A 6,890-nucleotide genomic window follows, 5' to 3' on the forward strand; every position below is an offset into this window, starting at 1 on the left:
AAGATAGCCCTGTATTGGGAAGTTTTTAATGTCTGACATTTTAATATATTTTTTATATTTTGCTGGAAGCCGCCCAGAATAGCTGGGGAAACCCAGCCAGATGGGTGGGGTATAAATAATAAAATTTATTATTATTCTCCCCTGTATTTTTTACAGTTATTCTGTATCTTAGTCCTCCTAAAGTGATGAATTTCTTCTGACGCACTGGGAAATTTCCAGTGCTGCAAAATAATAATAATAATAATAATAATAATAATAATAATAATAATACTCAAACAAATGTAGCTTCGCCCATGCTCACTACCATATATATCCAGAGCCCTGTGATCCAATTACTTCATAGGAGAGGACATCTCCATGCAGTACAAACACATTTTTGTGAGTGCAAAGTTGCCCCTTCCTTTGACATGGATGGAGATGCCATTGCAGGTTGGAGCAAGTACTGCCATGTTTTAGCATGATCAGATGCAGCAGAGAAATGGGCTCTTCCTTGGGATGAGCAGATTCAAAAGAGCAGAGATCATACACCATTCACACAAATCTCCTGTTGTATTTTATCATCCTATCAGGAGCAGATCAGAGCCTCTAGATCAACGAGGAGAGGCTGGGATTGTGCCACATATATAGGCTTCAAAACAGAATTGCAGATAAGAAACATATGTTGGGCACATTCATTGCTCTTGCAGGAAGATGGCCTTAAGCAAAAAGCACATTAAATCATCCTGGCAATGCCACTCCCGACATCCGGAGGGGGGGGTTGTGGGCTCACGCCCCATTCACACTCTCGCGGGGCTGGCTGCAGCCCCGTGGGACCAAGGGAATCCCGGGTTCATTAGTATTCATTATTCACCGTGCCAGCCAATCGGCTGGCGGCGGGGGCGGGACTAGTAAGGGGCATTTAAGGTCGGGGCAGCCCATACTCGCCCCTTTCTTTTCCTTTCAGCAGCTGCAGTAAATCATCCTGGCAACTGCTTAAAATGGACAAATAACCTTTGCAGATAAAGTCAGGGGCAGTGTGTCATGGGCTTTGAAGACACCCAGACTCAGGACGCAAGGGAGAAACGTGCTAAGAGGAAGGCACGCTTAGCAAATCCACACTGTGATCAACTCCCACCCAGAAACCAATGTCCCCATTGTGGAAGGACGTGTGGATCCAGAACTGGCCTCCACAGTCACTTACAGACTCATTGTTAAAACCGTGTTTATATCTTACTCAGCTACGAGTGATCGCCAAAGAAGAAGTAGATGTGTTTTAGCAGCAGTTTTGTCTCCATGCCACAGATCTTGCGTATTTTTTTCTCTCCCCCAAATTGCCTGTGAGTGACTGTAACTGTTATCCAGGGTTTAATTAATGTACAGCTTAAAGCTGCATGGCTATTAGTATTAGGAGGGTGGGTTTTTCCTGAGCTTGATTATCTTAATTACAAGCACTCTATTTTCTCATTTGGTTAATTGTCATAGATCTCCCAACGTATCCACAGTACTGCACAAGAAGCCAATATAATTCTTAAAAGTACTGAAACGAGGCCTCTCAGGAGAGTATGTCTGCCTCGAAAGAATATGCATGCAATGAAAAACTTTGCCCTGAACAATACCTGCCAACCTTTGGACTTAAAAATAGACATTTGTGAAATTGAAGAAAAGACTACTCAGGAAGGTGGTGGAGGCAGTCGGCACAGCTGCCACTTGTGCTTGTGCAGAAGATTAAAAAACACATTTAGCTTCCTTACAACAAAAAGTCTGTTTATTTGATATTATACCAGCTATGTAACTGCCATGCTGCTTGCAGTGACCTGAGCCTTCCTGTAGCTCACTGGATTGTTTTAAAAGAGGATTAGGCCAGGGGTCAGCAAACTTTTTCAGCAGGGGGCCGGTCCACTGTCCCTCAGACCTTGTGGGGGGCCAGACTATATTTTTTTTGGGGGGGGGATTAACGAATTCCTATGCCCCACAAATAACCTAGAGATGCATTTTAAAGAAAAAGACACATTCTACTCATGTAAAAACATGCTGATTCCCGGACCGTCCATGGGCCGGACTGAGAAGGCAATTGGGCCGCATCTGGCCCCCGGGCCTTAGTTTGCCTACCCATGGATTAGGCTATCAACGCCTACTAGCCATGATAGCTATATACAACTTCCAATACAGAGGCAGAATACCTCTGAACGCCAGTTGCTAGGAATCACATGCGGGAAAAGTGTTGTTGTACTCAGATCCTGCTTGTCTGATTCCCCATGGCCACTGTGAGAAACAGGATGCCGGGCCAGATGGCCTGCTTCAGGAGGGTTCATATTTTGTGGAAACAACAGCAGAGGATTCGTGAAGGTTTCCTCTGCGGATTTAAATCAGCAAGCAGAGGCAACCTTGGATAAAAGCTTTGTGTGAGTCTGCAGCATGCTTTGATAAGCATGGTGGATGTGCCACGATTGGCAGGAAGTATGAGCCTGGGATGCCTTTGCCTTCAGGCACTGTGTCGTAGAAGGGAATTGTGGGGTGTATAATTTTTCTAACTCTCCCCCTTACAGGAAAAGGTGGGTTCTTATCCATTTACACACACACACACACACACACACACACACACACTCATTCCAACACACAGAATCCACAGAATTCATAAGAATCCACACATAACACCTACATATATCCATTCCCACTCATAATGCACACCCATTCATTCATTCACACACAACATTGCAAAGCAACAACAGCATTATCCAACAGCATTGAACCAAGGGAGCTCGCATCCATGCCCGTAATTAGTAGAGTTACAGATTTATCCCCTCAGCAGAAAGCTAGGCCTCCCTCATCCCACCCCCTGCTTTAAAATAAGAAAAAGGTCCAAAACCTGCTGGGAGTAATATTACCACACTCAGACTTGCCACTGGAAAGGAAAGAGGAAGCAGAAATGGCTTCTTGGCTGTTGCCCTCTGAGCTGTGTCCAGTTTGTTAATGGGCTTCTGACACAGAGGCCAGTCCTGACCTGAGCTAACAAGCACAAATAGAGTTTTGTGCAGGTCAGTTCAGAGGGCAGGCTATTATCTCCCTGTCTGGTACACCTTCTTTAAGTTGTCCACCTTCCCCATGGATTTTTTTGTTTCTTTATTTCGCTGCCACAGCAGCTTGAAATCCAGCTGTGATCCCCTCTCGATCATCTTAATTCTATCCCAGCGTCACTGTTCTCTGACTGGCTGTCAGAGCCAATGACAGTAGGTCATCAGTCACTCTGCATGAGCAACACTGGACCAAGGGATGGAAAACCTGTCCATTTCACTTCCCCTCCATTTCTCATTTTCCCAGTCTTAAATTCAGTTCTCCACATTTCTATGTTGGTTATGAATTTATTTTTTAAGTTCTCTTGGAAATTTTAGTGCAAATTTATCCCAAAATATGCCTTTTTAATGAAATTTTGCCCAATATACAGTTTCAAAAAGCAATTTTCACCAACATATGCATTTAAAATGCAGTTTGCCCTAGGCTGTGCATTTCTGAAAACATTGCTTGGCTGGAGAACTGCATTGCAAAATTCAGAAAAGTGCCTATTGTGGATGGCTGTTATTTCAATTTGTGTATTGTTTCAGAGAGTGTGAATTAGGTAAGTTCGCCTTCAGATGAGAACTGAATCTAAGTTCTCCCCATACCTCTTCACTGGCCATAGTTTACTCAATCCAGATGCAGCAGAAGCTGAGATATACCTTGCTGAGAATGCAGCAAACCTGTGCTGTTGCTATATAGGAAAACAGATTTTTTCCCATCGAAATCCCAATACTGGCCTTGAACAAGGAGGGAATACTGGCAGGTGTCAAGGTATATTTCAAGGTATAGTGACATTTTTGAATCTGGACACCATGCACCATCTTTTTAGTTTTCATGATCCTCATCTTCCAATGCTCTTATTTTTCCAGCCTGAAATGCGTTCTTATACTTTTGAGACCATTCTGAAGTACAACCAGGGTGTGTTTTTTCAGCCAGAACTCACAACTCTGACATCCCTCCAGTGGGCATTATTGCCATTCTAAGAGAACAAGGTATAGGTTCGTGGTGAGTTCTGGCACCTCTTTTTCTGGAAAAATAGCACCGAGTACAACTTTTTATAAGCTTCCGTTTTGTTTTAAGAGGGACGGACAACCTTGCTTTGGGGAAGGCCAGAACACAAACATAGTGGATAGATACTTGACTGAACGACTAAACAACAACAACTTGACATTTGAGTGCCCTCTACACTGAGAGAGAAATCCACCAAATGTACTATTCCCTAAATGTTATTCTGAATGGGCAGTGAAACTGGCATGACACCATGGTACTTTGATGATAGATACTAATCTTCTACAGTAACAGCTAAATTTTCCAAAGTTCATCTGACAATTTACGAGTAGTTTGATGAGACCAGCTTAGTGATGCTTTTCAAAACAATATAGAGGGCAAATGTGAGGTGCATATAATCAGGAGGATCAATGGGCAGGTGCACCTTTAAAAGGCGACAGTAATCCATGAGCTACGGTTCAACAGATGTCAAGGTGGAGGTTAGGCTGGTTTAAATGGTCCTTAAGCTCTATTGTTTACCGCCATATTCCTTGGAATCAGCATTTCTACAGTCAGGAATAAAACTAATGGGCCACAATAAGGAATATATATACTGCGAGGCATTTCAATAGCATAATTTATATGTAAATAGACACATAGTCAAAAATGGTATATAGTCACACATGGAAGACATACACTATGTGTTTTAATTTGTACTGCAATTTAGCTGTTGCTTCCAACAGATGGGAGAGTCGTGCAACACTTTCAATTCATTTAATTACTTATGTAAAATATTGGCTTGTGTTAATTAAGTTCAATAAATTACATAATGGTTCAGAGATTCTGCTAAGAGACTTTTTGCAGATGATACACCAGACGTAATTTATTTGATGTCTACAAATTGAATAGCACAATGAAAACTAAAAAGCAATCCAAACTTTGAGGAGGGATTTTTCAGTTTCCTCTTTTTTTAAAAGAACAAGGATAAAACGTATAATAAAACTTTATTAAAAACAGAATTACCTACTCGACAATCAGAGAAAGGGGATCAGAGAAAGTGAGAAGAAAAGGAGTAGCCCCATCCACACTTGTCTTTGCCTCTTCCCACACATGTCATGCAGTCCCTGACAAATTTTTCCCAAGGAGATGCAGTCCTCCACAGACAAAAAGTTGCCCAGCCTTATGTTGGATTATTTTGGTTAAAGAAAAATAAAGGTACAATTAAAGGCGAATTCCTGGGTGCCTAAGATCCAGGTCTGCTGCAAGTACTCTTTGGTGAGAGAACCCCAGCAGATATTTAAAATCACAAAATATGCAGCAAAGTAACACATGGAAATTAGGCTACTGGGCCTTTCAAATACAGTCATACTTCATGTTACATTTGCTTCATGATACGTTTTTCCAGGTTGCGTCCCGCGGCCACCCGGAAGCACTGGAAAGTGTTACTTCCGGGTTACGCCGCTCGCGCAGACGTGCAAAATGACGTCATGCGCATGTGCAGAAGTGACAAATCGCAACCCGCGCATGCGTAGGCACACTGCTGCGAGTTGCATTCTATGTTGCAAACGGGCCTCTGGAACGGATCCCATTCACAACTATACCCCCTTCTGAGTTGCTTCCAAGATTCCCCTCTACCTCTCTACCACACTGTCAGGGAACTGCCATCGGAGCCAAGAGTGGAGGTAAGGCTCCCCAATGATGCAGGAGAAGGGACCAGCAGGGAGAGAGAGAACACTTCCTTTGGGGAAGGAAATTGGCATGACACCAGGAAGAAAGGGGAGCAGGGAAGGACTTCGGAGAGATGGCTCCAAGACTCTTCCACAGAGACCAGCGGGGAGAGGCCAGGACCTCCGCTGGCCACGCCCACTCTGCGCAGAAGACTTCCGCGCAGGGAGGCTAGGCGGAGACTTGGCGTCAAAGAGCTTTTATGTTGGAAGAAGTTCAGGAAACGCCCACTGACGGATTCTGCCAGTGACTGACACAGCCACGGAGAAAGGGCTGTCCAGCCAGGGAAAGGTTTAGCCAGACAACGTTGCCTAGAGCAGCAGCTCCCTTACGCACGAGCAACCCCCAATTCCCTTTACACACACATTTGGTAAATTTAAAAAAAGGTTTTGCTTACAACCTCTTCAAAGGTCAGATTCGTGTGCTTTTCCACACAGCAGTCAGAAAACACAGCAGTAAAACTTAAGTTCCAAAGTGGTTAGAGTTCCTAAATCATTTGTATAGAATCACAAAGATGGCTTCCGTCAGCCGCGCACTCTAAACTTAAAGCAACCATCTCAGACCTCCTTATTCGTAGGAGTTCACATAATGGAATGAAAGAACAAAGAGCTTGATAGCCATTCCTCCCAAGGTGAGGGGGGAGTGACATTGGCTAAGCCTGGCAGGACAGCTTATTCTATGGTCTTAACCCCTTCATGCATTAATTAGACTTAAGAATGTTGGTTATAAGTGGCTAGTTATCCCAAATCATGCTCTGTAGCAAGGTTTCCCAGCATTATGTGGAAAGAGAGAGAGAGAGAGAGATACAAATAGATATCTACCTCTCCCTTTCTCGTAATTCAAAAGGCATTTAGTCAGTCTGTCAGTCAGTTAGTTAGTTGGAGATGCTTTTTTGAAAACATCTCAAGGTGGTTTTCAATAAAAGCCATTCCAATAAAACAGCCTGAGTATACACCATACACTGAAAGCCCAATTAAGGTGCATGGCTTCCCCCCAAAATAATCCTGGGCATTGTAGTTATGGGTGCTGGGAATTGTAGCTCAGTGAGGGATAATACATGCTTTAAATATACTTCAAACGCATGGTGTGTATGCAGCCTCAGTCAGCACAGATGTTAGAACAAATGGCCAACACACAACAACAAT

This window comes from Podarcis raffonei, chromosome 1 (assembly GCF_027172205.1).
Source record: "Podarcis raffonei isolate rPodRaf1 chromosome 1, rPodRaf1.pri, whole genome shotgun sequence".
In the NCBI taxonomy this organism is placed as follows: Eukaryota; Metazoa; Chordata; class Lepidosauria; order Squamata; family Lacertidae; genus Podarcis; species Podarcis raffonei.